The sequence below is a fragment of the Myodes glareolus genome, chromosome 11, assembly GCF_982192425.1.
Source record: "Myodes glareolus chromosome 11, mMyoGla1.1, whole genome shotgun sequence".
NCBI lineage: Eukaryota > Metazoa > Chordata > Mammalia > Rodentia > Cricetidae > Myodes > Myodes glareolus.
The window spans coordinates 41,739,095-41,757,236 of record NC_142036.1 but is presented as its reverse complement, the minus strand read 5'-3'; the positions used below and the strand labels follow the sequence as shown (position 1 = coordinate 41,757,236).

Below are 18,142 nucleotides of genomic sequence, written 5' to 3'. Positions count from 1 at the left end.
GGGAAAGTTCCTGTAACTTCCTTCCTGCAACCTGGTGGAGGGCTGCGTAGAGGAAGGGAACGTTTCCCAGGGAAACACCGGGAAAAGCTGGAAAGGCGGTAGCTCGTAGCATAGAGAAATGGGGCGCAGGGTGGAGGGCTAGCTCGGGATGCAGGTCCTGGAAGGCCCCTTCCAGGCATCTCTGCTCTCAGAAGTCGCTCCCGAAGAGTCGGGCCGGTCCCGGGGCAAAGCAACCTCAGGGGCGCAACATTGGCCCAAGTCTCCGCCGCTCTGCCGGTCTTCTGCACCCCCACCCCCAGCGCCCCAGGGCCCGGCCCGCGCCGCCAAGCCGGAACGAACCCCGGGTCCTCCCCAAGCTAGACGTCTGCGCCCCCGCGGCGGGAAGGACACGCGGTGTCTACGACTCACCAGCACGCTGAATCGCCGGCAAGTCCGAGGGGCGCGGGACGCGGGCGAGCGCGACCCGCAGACTCAAACTTTGTTGCTCTCGGGACGACGCAGTCGTCACTTCCTTGCCGGCCGGGCGGCGCGGACGGGCTGTGACCCAGCAGCTAACGCGGCGGCGCGCAGGGCCCTGCAGCCTCCTGCCCCGCCCGCGCCCCGGTTCCAGCCCGACCCTCCGAGCCCGGCCCTGCAGCCGCTGGGGGAGCCACGCTCCAGCCGCCCCCTGTGCTCGGTGGAAGTGAGATCGGAGGCGCCCTGCTTGGGTCTGGAAGGTGGCGTTGGAGTGCAGGAGTTGAATTCAAGGGACCCTAGAGAAAAAAAAGTCCCCCACCGACTCCCCCGCCACACACACACTCAGTCGGGAGGGAAGGAGGGAGAGAGGAGGAGGTAAAGATTTTTATTTGGTATTTAGGCTAGGGAGATCATGTGTGAAAGCGGTGAGCTATTTCCCTAAATAATACTGGGCCTACTTCAAACTCCAATCTCCTGTCCTCAGGCCCCTTGAAGGTCTGCACGGGTTGTTCTGTCACTTTCCGCGGGTTGTACTTGCTCACGACATTACCATGCATTGTGTTTCAGGAACTATGTCATCATCCAAGCCGGGGCTGGGAAATAGTCGTTCTGTTCCCTTTCTTCTCGGATTTCCACCTCTTCCTTTGGCACTCTCAGAGTCTTTGGAGCCTGATGCATTCGGGTGTCATCACAAGCCAAAAGTGATTTACACGGTGGATCCCGAAAGGAGGAGCTTCGGGCGACAGTAATTTTGAAGTTTATCATTGCCCAAAATAATTTTTCGCAGCGTATTAAAATTTACACCAGCAGAGCCTTTTGAGTCGCTGGTAAGCATTAACAAAGCAGCCACACAGCAGTGCCCAAAGAAAGAGTCCCACTTCCCTCAGGCTGCAGAGAGGACTGGGCTTGCCTTTGCTGTGGTTTAAAAAAGAAAAAAAAGCAGACAACCCAAACTGCAGGGCAAGGCTTTCCCAACAGAAACATTTAGCCCCATTGAAACTTGCCCAGGAAAACAGGGACCTATAAAAGGCCATTCAAAGACCTCAGCTAAACCCGGACAAGTTTCCCTCTTCTCCCCACCCCATCCCAATACTGCTCCTACCAACACATTGATCTGATCATACCTCCGGTCCCATGCTTAATCTCACTAAAGCCCAGAAAACTCCAGGCTTGAGTGAAGGTTTTGTGTCAAAAGGTGATGTGAGGCTGATGGAAAATGACATCTTCAGAATACCTCCCACCCCAAGTCTGCTTAGCAGCTCAGGGGAAGCCACAGACTTACTGGAAGATTAGAAGCACGTAGACCCAAGCTCTCCTGGCAACATGAGTTCCTCCACGTTGCAGCTGCTGATGTACTGATTCTGACTGACTTTTACTGAGACATTAATGTTCCATTTCAAATACAAAATGTATGATGAAAGAAAAATAGTATTAGTTTAAGAAGTGAGTATATCATTAGGCTTAAATATAATTCTTTGGCATTTTTGTGATATCACTCTATGATGGAGTGACAGCATGGTGGAGGTGCTGCCCATTTTAATTTTGGAATAGAACTAACTCGTTACAGCAAGACCAGGCTTCAAAAGAAAATGGTGTTACTCCGTATTTGCTAAAACAAGAGCAGACTATTTCTTTGTTCAGTATTGTGATTCTAATCCTCTGTGGCAACTTCATGAATATTCAGTATTTCTGCATGCCCAGGAGTAATTAGCCAGCTTACAAACGTGTGAAGGCCTGACATTCACACATGCACATACACACTGCTTTGTCTCCGTATAGTGTGGCATTTGCTGGAGTCGCAGGACATTGTGTGGAGGATGTGGCAGACAGCTCCCTGCCAATGATCTCTGCCTCCTGGCATTCACACCCTTACACAATCCCTTCCCCTTAACTCCACTGAGTCGATTCTAACAAACAGAATGTGGCAGAAGAGATGTGATGCCACTTCTGAGACTAGTGTAGAAAGAAGGCTGTGGCTTCCATCTTAGGTGCTCTCTGTCTTGCTCATTGTAGGGGAAGCCAACCTCCATGTTCTAGGACAGCCCTGAGCAAAGGAAGTGAGACAGACAGCAACCACTTGAGTGAGTTTGGAAAAGGATTATACTTCCCTTCCCTTTGCCCCCCCCCCCAAGCCTCCCAAAGTCTCTTAGCCCAGGAAGCAACTTAGCAACCTCATCTCAGCTAAGCTAAACTTGGACGCCTGACCCACAGAAATTGTACCAGGAAGAATGTTTGTCACAAGCTGTTCTGTGTGCACTTGTGTGTGCATGTGATACGGGTGGGGGAACTGAACCCAGTCCCTGTGCACGCTAGGCAAGCATCCGACACTGAACTACCACAGCAACCCCAGCCAAGCTGCTGTGCTTTCCAATGGCTGTTCCACAGCTACAGGTTACTAACACAGACCCCAAAGCATAAGACAATGGGGCTCAAGGACAAACTCACACGCCTTGGCAATCCCTTTTCTGAAGAACAGAATATGGGGAAGGAAACGAGGACCCTAAGCAGATTTAAGTCTAACACCAAAATCTGAGCCTTCACTCCCTTTGCCGAACAAAGGTTAGCTTTCCTTTTAAACTAGGTCAGAGGGTGTGGACCGCTACTCCGTCCCTGGCAGCTCTGGTATTCGGTGTCACCTGCTTTAAAGCAGATACAGATGTCTTTGAGTCACAAGAATCTACATCTGTCCAGGCATCCCTTTCTTCCTCCTCAGAGCATCACGGGATTCTGAGACCTGGCACAAGGAAGTTAGGTTCTAGAAGGAAAACATACCAGAAGTGGCTTTACCTCTGGCAGCCAGAAGGGGTAGGTGACAGGGAAGGATCTGTAAACAGAAATTACCTGGGGATGTAGCTCAGTGACTCTTGTCTAGCATTTTCAAAGCCCTGGGTTCAATCCCCAGGACCACCAGAAACAAAGTAGAAAAATAAAAATAAGAAAGCTATGCTACACTGGACTAGGGAATATAGCCTAATGGTGCAATGCTTGCCTGATAGACCACAATCTGGTGTTTGATCCCCGGGCGGGGGAGAATCTCCACAAAAATGAATTAATTAACATAGTTAAGTTTGAAATAAAAAACTAAAAGCCATGCCTGGTGGCACGGGCCTGTAAACCCATCTCAGGAGGCTTAGGCAGGAAGGTCACAAGTTCAAAACCATCCTGGGCAACTCAGTGAAACCCTGTCCCAAAATAAAACGTTAAAAAGGATCTATCCCAGGGGTGTGGTACTTGACTAGCATCCCCAGGGCCTGATGTCTAATCCGTCCTAAGTACTGACTATAACAGTAATAATGACAATAACGATAAGTATAAAAACTAGAAAGAAAAGTGTACGATCCTGAAAGCGAGTCACAGGCTCACTCTGATAAAAATCACCTCCCTGTTGCTTCCAGGGCTCCAAAGAATAGGCTGGCCATGTGACTGAGTCTTTCACTAACATACTTCCTCTCTGGCTGGAGCATGTTATTTACTTTACAAATACAAAACAAAGTTTTAGGAAGCAGGAAAGATGTCACCCGCCTTTAGCCCTGACGAGGGCAAGCATCTGCCTCTGACTACCCTAACATTCTGTCTCCTCAACCGTTCCTGCAGGGACTAGAAAGAGACTGGAAAGGCCAGCTGCCTCTGGTTTCCCTCCAGAGACACTGGGCTCTGACTTTTCTCATGTGCAGTGGCTGCAACCGCTGTGTTGCTATGCCGTCATCCGGTTGCTATGACTCGTGAGGTGGTGAATGTGCCAGAACGTGAATCTATTAATTTAACAGGAACTGGGCTCAGCACATATATTCCTTGTTAGGTCATTTGCTTTGCTACCTAAACCACATCCAGTGTCCTCAGCAATGGGCATGTTTCCTAGAGTCTAGCTTTGCAAAAATGTCAAATGCCCTGGCTTTTGAGTGTTCTCAGTTTTATGTGATTAAATTACCATGATGCAGATGAAGGCAAAGGGATCAGTTCAGAAAAAAAAGGGTGTGTGTGTGTGTGTGTGTGTGTGTGTGTGTGGTAATGGTTAAAATATCTGGTCCTCATTCTTTATGCATGTAGGTTGTCTCTGCAGAATAAGCATGTACTGATGTTTATGGGGATCCCTTGGTGAGCCCCAAAAGTACGGGTAAAAAGCTCCGAGCCACCCCACAACCAGTCCATGTGTTGTAGCTGCAACGAAAGGGATCCTGTCCCTTTCTTTTGTGTTGACCACACACGCATTTTCCTTTCACCCCTCAGTTACCATTCACAGAGTGACCGCTCCTGGGTGTGCGAGGGACTCAAAGATGAAAAGGACAAAGTCTCTCCCTAGTGGGAGGAAATGCAGCACGAGCAATGCTGGACTCCAGGTCTGCCAAAGGCAGATCTCAGACAAGGGAGTTTAGGTCTGGGAAGGCAAGCTCTAGCTCACTACCCATGCTTCTCCTTTAAGAAAAAAAAAAAAATAAGAATTATCACAGTGTGTTGTATTGAGTAAGCCCTGCATTGTGTAGCATTTGTTTGGGTAGGTGTGATGTAGTTGTGTATTTGGATAGGTGAGAATGTCAAGTATATCTTCCATATTCAGACAGAAAAGTGTGAAGGATCCGGGTACGTAGAATGGCAACAGCCTTGCACCGAGAGTCTCTGATGGGCTGGACATTAAGGTACTGTCCCATTGCATAGTTCAATGAACTGGCTTTGCCTTCTAAATCTTTCATCCTTGGTAAGTAAAAGATGGAGTTCCTTGAGGCCCTCTCTTACCAGAATAAAGACCTTCCACCCGGTGAGGCTTAAGCCAGCTCTGAGGCAGGAAAACATAACCCCTTTGTAGCTGAGCCTACAGCGGGAAAGGGAGGAGGAGAGAAAGGAGAGCCCAAAGCTCACTTGCCTTCTCCTCCCCCTCCCCAGCCCTTAGATGGGCGCCAGAAAGGTGCAGCACCTATTGAAAACTGCTTCAGATGGGGGTGGGGAGTGGGGCGATGGAGGGGTTCAGTTTCCAGAAAAAAACTGTTCCTAAGGTTGATTTACACCAGGTCAAAGCCAGCCCTGTCAAAGTGAGTCTGCTGGTCAAACTTGAGCAAACAGACAGAAGGGGTGTACAGCTTAGCAGCCAAGAGCACTTGTTGTCCTTACAGGGGACCTGGGTTCAGTTCCCAGCACCCACATGATGGTTCACAGCTTTCCATATCTCCAGTTCCAGGGGATCCGATTGCCCTTTCCTGGCACCATAGGTTCGAGACACACACACGTCATCTTCACTTGTATGTGTAAGCTAAACACACACACTAAAAATAAATAGTGTTGAAAGAAAGAAAGCAGTCAGAATCCCTGACCTGAGTCTTCCTGGTGCCAGCACTTCCCACAGGCTACACTGGCACTGCCCTCCTGGGGCAAGATGACCCTGCAGCAAGCTCAGGGGAAGATCATGGGAATTCAGAGGAAATCGGTGTTGCCTTGGGAAAAGGAGAAATGAGAAACAAACGCAGTGGCGGGGAAGGGGAAGGGGCAGGGGAGCGTTGCTGGAAAAGGAATCACGAACATGCCTACAAAACAGCAACAGAGTCCTGAGGAGTGAACGGAAACCCAGGCAGCTGGTCGTTCAGTGTGTTGGTTAAGAACGAAGGTTCCTCACGGTCCACAGACTGTCTTCAGGTCCGGCTTTAGTGCGGATTGTGTGACTGAGGGCAAGTTTCAAGCCACCCTTCTTCGAAGGACTCTGTTTCAAAAAAGGAAAGGGAGAGGAGAGAGAGACTGGCCCGATGCTCCATGGGTAAGTGCACTTGCTGCCAAGTCGGACAACCTGAGTTCAAATTCTGGAACCCATCGTGGTGGAAGGAGAGAATCGGCCATCCCAAGTTGCCCTCTGGCTCCTATGCACACACAAATGAATACATAACAGAAAAAGAAAAGGAAGTGGAAAATGGGATCATGAGTCTTTTAACACAGTTGGCATCTAGAGGTTAGAGAAGGCAAAGGAACAAACTCTCCCATAGAGTCATAAATTTTAGGAGCGTAGTCAGTACCTTAACGTTAGCCTGCTGAGCTTGTGGTGGACCTTTGACCTAAAAACTGCAAGGCTGATAAAGTAAATACTAAATCCTATGCTATTTTAAGCTGTCATGTTTCTGATAGTTTGTTGCAGTCACAGTAGAGTGTGTAATGCAGGGACATTGATTTTCTAAATGTGACGTTTTTTGAAAAATGCTTGTACCATGTATCAAAAGCCCTTGTTTTCATGTTAGAACCTGAGCAGGAAGCACTGGGTGGAACAGGTAGAACCCCAGGAAGCGGGGTCATCAGGAGATTTCCAGAGAGTGCCAAGCTGTTAGAAACACAACGGCATCAATCCCAAACCACATGAAATGATACTGAAAGTACAATCTGGATGCAGTCTTCTGGATTTGGCGTGAGCTTCAGGTATCACACGCTGTCTTCAAGTGTTTTTCAGACTTATTGCTTGTTATGTATATCAACCATCCCACAAAGACCTGTATGTTGAAAGTTTGGTCCCCTGCTCCTATCACTGGGAGACAGTAGAACATTCAGAGGTGGGTGAGGATGGAAGGAAGTGAGGTCATTGGACGCAGGTCTTGGGACACTAGACACTTCCTGTGTCTCTCCTTGCCCCTGCTGGCCATCAGATAAATAGTCATCTTTAGAGACATGGTTGCGCCATGATGTACTGTGCTATCAAAGGCCCAAAGCCACAGGGCTACACAAGCAGGCACTGAGATCTCTGAAACCGCCAAAATAAAACCTTTCCTTCTTTAAGTCGGTTATCTCAGGGATTTTAACATGATAGAAGGCTTACTGGCATTCCTCTGGCAGGCCACAGTGTGGAGGCCAAGTGCAAGAACAGTCAATAGCCCTAAGCCAGCAGGGTCAACATTCTGTGAGGTTTCTGTGTATTCAGCAACCCCAGGACTCCAGAGAGGCGGCACAACCACGCAGGCTCCGTCGATGTGTCTTTCCTTTTCTCAATGAATGGAAAACATAGGGTCAAGAGTCAAGGCGTTGTGTGCAGCTTTTCTGGGATCCAGGCTGGCCAGCAATGCACGATTCTCCTACTGTAATGTCACTCTGCTTCTTCCTGGTTGAGACGGGTGAGTGTTGGCTGGCTGGCCCAGCTCAAAGGTCAGTGCTCATTGCACAGCGGGAAGGAAGTGTTTCCCTAAGTCCCCGCCATAAATGCTGCTTTGGGACATCAACCTTAGCATAATATGGGAGGTGCCTTCTGGGTTCACTGACAAGGTCTCTCTAAGCAGCTTTTGTGGAGGTGGATCTTTGTGAACAAAAGTTCATCACTGTAACTTCTAAGAACCATGTGTAGAAACTGAAGTTTGGAATTCCTGGACCTCTACATACCTCCTAATTTATCCTTTCCTACTTCCCAATTCCAAATTGAGTTCCCCAGAAGTCAGTGAGGGTTGCATTGGATGACCAGATCTATCTATCTATCTATCTATCTATCTATCTATCTATCTATCTATCTATATCTATATCCACATCTATATAGTACTTCCATGTAGAACAGCCTGTCACATCCACAGGAGGATCTGGATCCCCCATTATTGCCCCTTTTAGAATCTTTAGGGTTATTTCCCTTGAATGGCCTTTGTTCTGTAATGTTGGGCTCTGCCTGCCTTCCTGACACATTTTTTGCCCTTTGCACCCAGTTGAAGGGTGTGGCCACTGACTCATCTTCCAGGACCTTAAGGTCTGAGTCCAGTCAATGAGTTACCTCCCACCTGATGTGGTGGCAAAGGGCCTCAGGAGTTTGGAATCCCTCTGTGAACCAAACCCCAGGTTCTGCTCTGATGCTAGCAGTGTCTTAGGGTTCTCGTTCCAAGCTATCTCCTCTTCTAGACAGAGGAACATGGCAGCCAATGTCCTGGAGCCTGGGTCTCAGTTATAGCTGTAAAACATCTGCTTTAGAAATGTACACCAATTGGGCCTGGAAAGATGGCTCAGCAGTTAAGAGAACTTGCTATCATTGCAGAGGATTCAGGTTCTGTCCCCAGTGCCTGCACGGCGACACACAGCCATCTGTAACCCCAGTTTTAGGGAATCTGATGCCCTCTTCTGACCTCTGCTGCCATCAGGCACACAAGAATGCACAGACATACACGCAGTCAAAACATTCAACCAATTTTAAAATTATTTGAATCAATATCAATTTTAAAAATCTTTTTGTAAAGAAAGCAGAAAAACGTAGTCCATGTTTCAAATAAAACCTATGGTCAATCTCAACTTCAGATAGCAGACAAGATCATGTCAGGAATCTTTTCTCTTGCATCCTGGTGACTGGCAAGCCTTGCCATATTTACCTTAGATGTTGATGGGGGTGATGCAAGAGATGTGTTGCACATCCTACAATCAACTGCAATGTGGCAATCACGGATCTTCCCAGCATGCGCTATTTCCAGAAATCAGCTAGCATTTGGAAAGCTACAGTCTTCTCCCATCTGTGGAATTATGGACTTCTGGGGATTTTTCTTAAAAACACACAAAGCAATGACGTAAAAAAATGCCTAAAGTCAGTGGAGCCAGTGATCTGAAGGGTTATGGACGTTAAAAAGTGAGACAAATGTCAAAATCCCTAAACAAGCCTTCAGTTGCTCTTCTCATAAGTGAAACCAATACAAAGCAATATGGGAAGAGCAGAGCAGTCAACATGGGCACCTGCATCCTCTCCTCCATCCTTTGCCCTAGGATGTAGCAGAGGGCTGTAGGCTATTTCCCCATGCGTACCTAATATTTGCATGTTTGCATGCCTGGAAAGTAGTCATGGATTGCCCTTGATTCCAGATTATTTTTTATATAACTCTTTTTTCCAGAGCAAAGTGCAGTCTGCTTAACTGTCCATCCCTTAGGATGGATTCTCTCTAAACTTAGGATGTCACCCTGGTGGTGTGCCTTACTATGCCATCTTTGCTTTGTGAATCAGGGAGCAAGAACAAAGAGCTGTCAGTAGCCTAACTATCGCTGTTGTCATAAGGAAAGGTGCTTTTTCTGTTTGATTGGTTGGTTTGGCTTGGTTTTTTGAGACGGGGTTTCTCTATGTAACCCTGGCTGTTTTGGAACCCACTCTGTAGAACAGGCTGGCCTCAAACTAACAGAGATCCTCCTGCCTCTGCCTCCCAAGTGCTGGGACTTAAGGATGTGCACTACCACTGCCTGACAAGATGCTTATTTTTTATGTCCCCAGAAGTCCTGCATCCATGAGACTGGCAGGCCCATTTACTAGCTTGCAAGGAGGACAGAACTCCCGACTCTCCACAGTTGTTGACAACCTCCCCTCCCCTTCTCATATAACATACCTCCCTAGTCCACCAGCTAATTCCCCTCCTACCCATGATCCCGAAAGCCACATTAGCAGTCTGGGCCAAGGGGGAAATGTTCGTTCAGAACTGACGACAGATCAAATTAAAGAGCAAGACTGAAAGTAGGGCAGGACCTGGCGGCGGGCTGAGAGATCCGGAAGCTCGCTTTCAGCGCAGACGAGCGGAGGATCACTGTAATTCTGGACAGCTAGCAGCTGTATTGTCAGCTGCGGGGTCCAGTCAACTAGACGTCTAGATTGGCTATGAAGTAAGTTGTATTTGACGCGTGATCTACATTTCTCTTTTGACGGGCAGCTCTCAGCGTGCTCCGGGGAGCAAACAGCACTGGCTTTCCTGCCTGCACAGTGGAGTGAGTGGGATTAGACGGTTTCCAAGGCGTCCGCTTGCTGTAAAGTTCCTGTTTATACATTTGCAACAGGGCTGCGTGGCACACGCATTAGGCACTTGACCTAATTTAAGATAATGATGGCCAAGACGGCTATGATACAGAGGAAGGAAAAAAAAAACATTATTAAAAATGAAGGCGCCTGAGCGCTGAGCCTATTTGCCACTCCTGGTGACATCGTAGACTAAGTCACCTTACTCAACCTGGAGGATTCCAGGATCGCAGACAAACACAAAATGACTTAGATGCCTTGGGGACATGGCTTTAAGGTACATCATGAGGAAGTCATTTTCTTTTTCAATTCTCCTTTGATTTTTCGGAGGCTGCCACTGAGAGTCTCTCAGTCTAGTTCTGCGCATCTTCCAAAAGCCTTTGACACCTGCCGGCCCCCCCTTGTACTTTTTGTGAAAAAAAGAGAGACGTCTCAATTTCATATGAACCAAGGGAAACACTGGCCGGAATGTATTTTAATAACACCGCCCAGCTCTTGTTGTTTTGTTTACTTTCATTTTGCTTTCTATAGATGGCCGGTGAGACAAGTTTTTCATTCATGAAGATAATACAAACTTTTCTTTAAAAGCAAGTTCATTATGAAAGCTCCTTAAAAGGATTAGGAAATGGCTCCAATCTGTGGATCAATTTTTTTTTTTAACCCCAAGTCAGGGTTTTACTGTGTAGCCCTGGCTGTCCTGGAACTCACTCTGTAGACCAGGCTGGACTCAAAGTCACAAAGATCTGCCTGCTTCTGCCTCCCAAGTGCTGGGATTAAAAGTGTGTTGCCTGGCTGGATAAGAAACAATTTAATGGTATACTCTCCCCTCCACACGCCCAGACAAGTCTCGCTATTAGCCCTAGCTGTCTTGGAACTCACTATGTAGACCAGTTGTTCTCTGCCTACTCGGTACTTGGACTCAAGGCACGTACCACAACACCTGACTTCCTCTCTGATTTGAACGATTCAGTTTATATCGGGTGAATGGGATAGCATGCGAATTATATTTCAATAAAGATGCTTAAAGTAAGTTAGGGTATGGGTATCTAGGTCATGCAAGAGTGTTTACCTGCCATAAATAAGACCTTGGGTTCAATCCTAGCACTAAAATTCATGAATTATAAAGTGTAAATAACCTTCTGTTGGGCTTTTCCTTCTAATATGGGCTTCCAAGACTGGAGCGAGAGATCGGCTCTTAAGGGCACCTGCTGCCCTTCCAGAGGATGGAAGTTCAGTTCCCAGCACCCATGCCTGAAACTCCAGCTCCAGGGGATCTGACACCCTCTTCTCGACTCAAGGGAATGTGTGCTCACATATTGATACACACACAATTAAAAAAATAAATTTCTAATACCAGCTTCCTGTTTAGATTTTGGCCAATTGCCTGGCACTGAACCAGTGCTGACCCTTGACCCCTTGGAGGGGTGTCTTAGGCCCCACAGGTCTTCTAAGATGGTTAATCCCCTGCAGCAGAACAGCCAACCCCAGACTACTTTTCCCTTGTGCTACTGCCAGCCCCAATTCAAGCCACCACCTCTGTTGACTGAATGACTATGAGAGGCTTTTCGGTATCCAAGGATAGCAGGAAGTCCTTCTCGAAGTCTGGGGAAAAGCCAGTTTTCGGAAGTGGAGTCTGATCGTGGAACCTTCCTGACTATGCCGTAGCATTCCCCACTCCTCACCCCACCCAACTCTGGATAAAGTATTGGCCTCTCAGTCTGGATTTGAGGTATCTGTGACAGAGACCTAATGGGCCATCCAGCTTCTCCTCTGCCAAGCCTTTGCTTCCTCTAAGACAGTGATGTGACATGCTTTACAGTCACCGAAGGCTGCTAAGGGTGTGCTTGAGACATCATTGGCGCTTACTAACTAGTAGTCAATGGACCTGCCTCTTCCCTCACCTTTGTCCCCTTGCCCTGGAATGTGTTTTTCTCTCTGTTGTGGGACAAACATTTCTTAGAGAGACACAACAATCATGTCTACTCACCCCAGATGGGGAACCCATGACAGACCAAAGTACGGGTACTACCAAAGTCCAATTTGGTGAACCAGTGAGTTTTAGTAGGCTTTCTTACGGGAGCAGACATGACTCAAAGACAGCTGCGTCACCAAGGCCCACCCCAGCATGGGTGACAGCTCACAAAGCTGGGATCCTGGAGCACTCTGCACATAGCCTGCAGGCAGCTCAGCAGGTTGGAGTGTCCTTCCCGGTGCCTCAGTTGGTCTAAACCTCTTCCAGGCAAGTGGTGTGGTCTCAGCCATCTTTGCAGCTCAGTTTCTGTGAGTCTTCTTGGCAGTTATGCACTTCTGAGAGGCATCTTTGCAGCCTGGCTCTGATTAATGAATCAGAGGGGTTAATGAATCTGGTCAGATTCAGGGACTTCCTGAAGCTCTCAGGAAGCCATTACACAAGACTCCTCCTTTATTCTCCTATTTCTGACCGATTCTTTTGGACTCTGTCCTGTGTCACCTTTTCGTGAAGGACTCCCTTGCCTCCTATGTCAGGTGTAACTCCATATTCTCAGCTAGTATCCTGGGCTTTCCCCTGTTATCAGCCTGAACCGTTGCAGGCATAGGATTCTACAGCCAAACTACTTGGATTTTGATTTGTATTTCTTTTGTGTGTGTGTGTATAAATGTTTTGCCCGCATGTATACATGTGTACCATGTGTGTACCTGGTGCTCTCCAAAGTTAGAAGAGGGCCTTGGATCCCCTGGAAATAAAGTTACAGATAGTTGTGAGCCACTATGTCGGTGATTGGAATTGAACCCAGGTCTTTTCTTTAAGAGCAGCAAGTCCTCTTAACTGCTAAGCCAGCTCTCCAGACAAAAACTGCCTAGGTTTAAATTCTAGGTATGCCTCTTGCCTCAGCTGTGTGACCTTAAGCATGTCACTTAATGTCTCTGGGCTTCCATTTCCTCCTATGTAAGGAGGTGATAATAATGATACTGTGACGATTACAAGCACTCCAAACAATGTCTCTCCTCCATGTCTTCAAGTACAGTCTGGCATACTGTGAGCACTTAATAAATGCTAGTTGTTATTATTAGAGCATGCATCATTATCTTCTGCAAATACCAGGTCCCTCCATCTTCCTTGAGGGCAGGGAGTATGTTTCATTCACCATCAACTCCCTGAGAACCTCACATGTCTCCCAACACCTGTGCTGTTGAATACAGATCTTAGAAGGGGGCCCGGGAAGGTGTCTGATGTTTTCCCTCACTCTAGCCTAAGGAGGCCACACCCCAAATCTCCGTGATGGCATTCAGCTTTCAGATCTGAATATCCAGTCTCAGTACAAGACAGGAATGCCCCCAGGTGGTGTGCAAGGAAAACCTCTGCCACACAGTTCATTACCAATATCCTCAGCTCCTCTACCACCTCTGCTCCAGTTAGTCATGATGAGGTGCGGGCCACACCCAAAAAGAACAGGTCACGCATCGCCGCCTCAACAAGGTTTGCTGGGCCAAGTGCTGCTGGGTGCTGAGGAGGCCAGGGAGGGAAGGTTTGGAACCCCGGTACCAGAAAGTTTCCTGTGGAGTGGCAGAGTCAGTTCACATCTGTGTGTCTAGGCCGCGAGACAGGGCTGGGTGCACACAGAAGGCAGGATCTGACGGGGAACCAGGATAGGAAGGTAGGACCCAGAGCAAATCAAAGATGAAGGCAAGAGGTGAGCAATACTGACGGGAGGCCGAAGAGGCTGGCAAAGGTCAGAGTCCAGAAGGTGGCAACTGCCAGCCCGGGGCCCAGCAGACAGAGGCCAGGGTGGGGGCTGCTGTCCTTGCTCGCCATTCTTTCTTTCTCTCTCTAGATAAGAGATAACAGACAGAAAGCAGGCTGCTCTGGGTTCCCCACCCAGTGGGTGAATAAGAAGGCAGGGGCAGCAGTCACCACAGGCCAGCCAAAGGGCTCCTGTCTGGACCTGCCTCGGGAAGGTGCGGCTGGCTGCTGGATGGACGGTCTGCTTCCTGGCAACCAGCAACAGGGCGATGGTGGACACCGAGGACTGGGGCACAAGGCCTAGAATTGGCTACTAAACCCATCCAGTAGCTTCGTATTCCCCTCATCCGCTGGGCTCTAGGTCCTCCTTAAAAGCAAGACAAAAATGAAGCATTGGGATAATCGGGATAATGCCCAGTGCTTGCAAACTTCTAATATAAAAGATATATATATATATATATATATATATATATATATATATAAAATGAAAAATATGACATGGACATCAATAAATTTCAAAAAAAGAAAGTTGTGCGGTAGTGGCACACATCTTTTGTTTGTTTGTTTGTTTTGTTGTTTTTTTGTTTTTTGAGACAGGGTTTCGCTGTAGTTTTAGAGCCCGTCCTGGAACTAGCTCTTATAGACCAGGCTGGCCTAGAACTCACAGAGATCCACCTGCCTCTGCCTCCCGAGTGCTGGGATTAAAGGTGTGCACCACCACTGCCCAGCCTTTTTTTTTTTTTTTTTTTTTTGGTGACACACATCTTTAATCCCAGCACTTGAGAGGTAGAGGCAGCTGGATCTCTGTGAATCTGAGGCCAGCCTGATCTACAAAGAGAGATCCAGGATAGCCAGGGCTATACAAAGCAGGCCTAGGTGTGGTGAGTGACCTTAGCCACGGCACCCACACTTGGGAGGCAGAGGCAGGAAACCTCTGCGGGTCTGAAGCCAGCCTGATCTACACAGCGAGTTCCAGAATTTCCACGGGAACATCTCCTGCTGTCCTGTGTAGAAGGACAGCATCTTTCCACGCACAGAGTCCCAGCCTCCATGCACAGTGCCAGCCTGACTCCAGCCAGCCCAGAAGCCAGCTGGTGCGGAAGCTTCTGAAGAAAAAGCAAAACAAAAGACAACGGCAAAAGCGCAACACCAACACTAGAAGAAAACAAATGAATCAAAGCAGGGGCCACCTAAAGCGCAGGGCAGCCCTCCTCAAAAGTGGGTTTACGAAGAACTTCCTATCACTGATCTAGCCGTGATGCTGACATGCTTGGACAAAGTTTGAGAGCTGGATGATGGGTGACTCTGTGGCCACTTACCTGTGGAGTCCTTCTCAAATTCCGTGGAAGAATCCATCTTAGGAGCAACGGTGGACATTAACCAGCACCCCAATCCCCCACCCCGGCAATTTCAGATCTGCACTTGGTCACCCAGGTGTACTGTCCTGGGACTCCGGACCAGGAGTCCACAACAGCCACAGAGCCCAGTGACGGTGGACACAGCTGTGTCTGCCTTGTCCAGATCCCAGAGGAACGGCAACTAGATCACCGTTGGGGCCCTGCCCTTGGGTTTAGTGCAGGTTGTCAGGTCTCTGGAGGGCTTAGGTGGCACTGTTTTGACCTCGTTCCCACTGATGCCCTCTAGCCTTTCCCGAGCTCCATCCTTCCCATAACCTCTCTCTTTTTAAAAAGAACTCGGATCAGCCCATTGCTGCTGCATGTTGGAGTCAGAGCTCTGTGTAATCTGTGTAGTCTCTGAAAACGCACGGCTCTGAGGAGATTCTGATCTGGATGTCTGTGCTCCGTGATAGAAACCACTGCATAGTTCTCACTGTAGACCGGGCCTGGTTCTCACCCTTGTCTTAGGGCAGCTGAAGTCTTCTGAGGTGGATCGATCAGTACCATTCTCCTTTTATAACTGACATGCGGAGGAGTGAGTGACGGACCCAGGGTCGAGGGCCTACAGCAAGGCAGTCCCACTCCAAGACTGGTGCTCACTTCTTGGGAAGGGGTGTTTGAGATAGTGCATTTCTCTATAGCCCTGGCTGTCCCGGAATTTGCTTCGTAGGTCAGGCTGGCCTCAAACTCAGAGATCCTCCTGCCTCTGCCTCTGGAGTGTTGGGATTAAAGGTGTGCACCACCACTGCCTGGCTAGATTTGTGTTCTTAATTCCTGTTAATGGTTGCTTCCCAATCACACTCGCACACTCACACACTCTCTCTCTCACACACACACACTCACACACACACACACACACACACACACACTCACACACACACTTTCCTACATCATATATCTATCATTTTGCATTGCTAGGTATTCTACCCAGGGCTTCATACATGCTCCTTGAGGGCATCCCTAGCCCTCTGGTGTCTCTTTTGAGGTTAAAATCCTCTCAAATCAAGCTGGAAACTAAAGAAAAGTAGTCTTTTTTATTATTATTATTTCGAAGTCGAAAGAGTAACTGTCAAAATATCCACCAACTGCATATTACCATCATCATAAACACAAGATCGGGCACCAGCATCTAAAACTTTCACCAAGTCCTAAGGAACAGACAGCTCCTCGTTCAGCTCCTTGCTCTTCCTGTCTTCTCGGTGCCGCGGCCTGCCTGCTGGATGGAGTTCTCCGGGTATGAGAGCAGAAAGCTGAGCAGCCCAGAGCTCTGATCTTCAGAAGGGACATGTCCAGACAGACCAACGCGGCCCTGCAGCATGCCCTTGACACACCCGCTGGGGCCAGACCAGGCTGGCCATGCCGTAGAAGCTTGTGGCCCGTGTGAAAATCTGTACAAAACTTAGCCTAGAAGGAAGAAACAGAGGTAGCAAGATGGTTCAGCAGGAAAGGTACCCACCGCCCAAAGGTGCAAGCTTGGTGGCATGAGCTCACTCCCGGGAGCCCGCGTAGAGGTAAGAGGAGAGAACAGGCTCTACGGAGTTGACCTCTGACCTCCTCCCCTCCCCCATCACACACATAATAATTAAACTACAATTTTAAAAGAAGCAAAAGACTATGCTGACAGAGATTTGTGAAAGAGCCCAGAAGCCAATGACAAGAGGCCCAACAGCCGAGGTGGGGACAGGTTCAGCAACAAAATAATAAAATCAAATAGTTTGGGATATAACTCTTAAGTATTAAAAAAACACCCCTGAGTCTGTACTTATATAAATGTGTGATGGTATTATTTATGTTCAGTGCTGAGGACTGGACCCAGAACCTTAAGTCTTACTAAGCAAAGTACTCTACCCCTGAGCCACACACCCAGCCCATGTACTTACATGAAGGATTTTATTTATTTTTATTTATTTATTTTTATTTTATTTTTTTATTCCTTACCACCCAACCACCCAGGATTTTATTTAATAAAAGATTCATTTTGGCTTTTAGTTGGGGGCAGTTTGCCTATGAGTAACGTGACTATGGCGACCACTGGCATCGGAGGCCCTGGAGTCAAAGCTGCAGGTCCCTGGGAGTCACCTGATGTGGGTGCTGAGAAGAGACTTCGGGTCTTTCGCAAGAGAAGTACCCTCTTTTAACCACTGCACCCCTTCTCCTGCCCATATAAAGGTTTGAAAGAATGAAAACAAACAGTTCCTGATCAAGGTCAGCATCAACAACTGTAAATCATGTTGGCATTAGTATCTTTGATATGGGGTCATGACCCCAGATCCCAAAACCCAAGTCTACCTCGTGAGGAAAACAAAACAACAAAACAGTAGTCAGGTCCCTTAGGAAGCCATCATGTGGGATATCCCACCAAAGTCGGGCGGTGGTGGCTCTTACTGTTAATCCCAGCACTGGGGAGGCAGAGGTAGGCGGATCTCTGTGAGTTCGAGGCCAGTCTGGTCTACAGAGCGAGTTCCAGGACAGGCTCCAAAGCTACATAGAAAAACCCTGTCTCAAACCCCACCCCCCAAAAAGATATCCCATCATATTTCCCAAGCCTACAAAACCATCAAAAGCAAAAGCCTAGAAAACTGTCACAGCCAAGAGGATCGTGGAGAACAGGACATCTAATGTAAGGCGGCCCTGTAAATGGAATTCTGGAACCCAAACAAAGCCATTGGTTAAAAACTAAGGAAACTGAATCCTCTGTCTATAAATGCTGGTCCATCAGTCATGACAGATGTGCCATTCCTGTGTAAGGAGAAAGAAAAGTCTGGAAAGAGAGAGGGTGAGAAGAGAACCCTAAACCAGCTGTTGAATTTCTTTGTGTATCTAATCCTTTTCTCTCAAAAAAAAAAAAGCACAAATAAAGTTAATACAATTCAAAGA

At 48.0% G+C, this 18,142-nt stretch overlaps 1 protein-coding gene across 1 annotated transcript in view; it reads right to left on the bottom strand.

Annotated features, from left to right (window-relative positions):
- The window catches only part of Mideas (mitotic deacetylase associated SANT domain protein), a 67,429-nt gene extending 66,900 nt beyond the window's left edge, over nucleotides 1-529 (bottom strand). Inside the window, exon 1 of the mRNA XM_048449137.3 lies at nucleotides 409-529. The gene's annotated coding sequence lies outside the window, so the exon portion shown is untranslated. The remainder of the gene's footprint in view (nucleotides 1-408) is intronic.
- Between the last annotated feature and the right edge of the window lie 17,613 nt (nucleotides 530-18,142).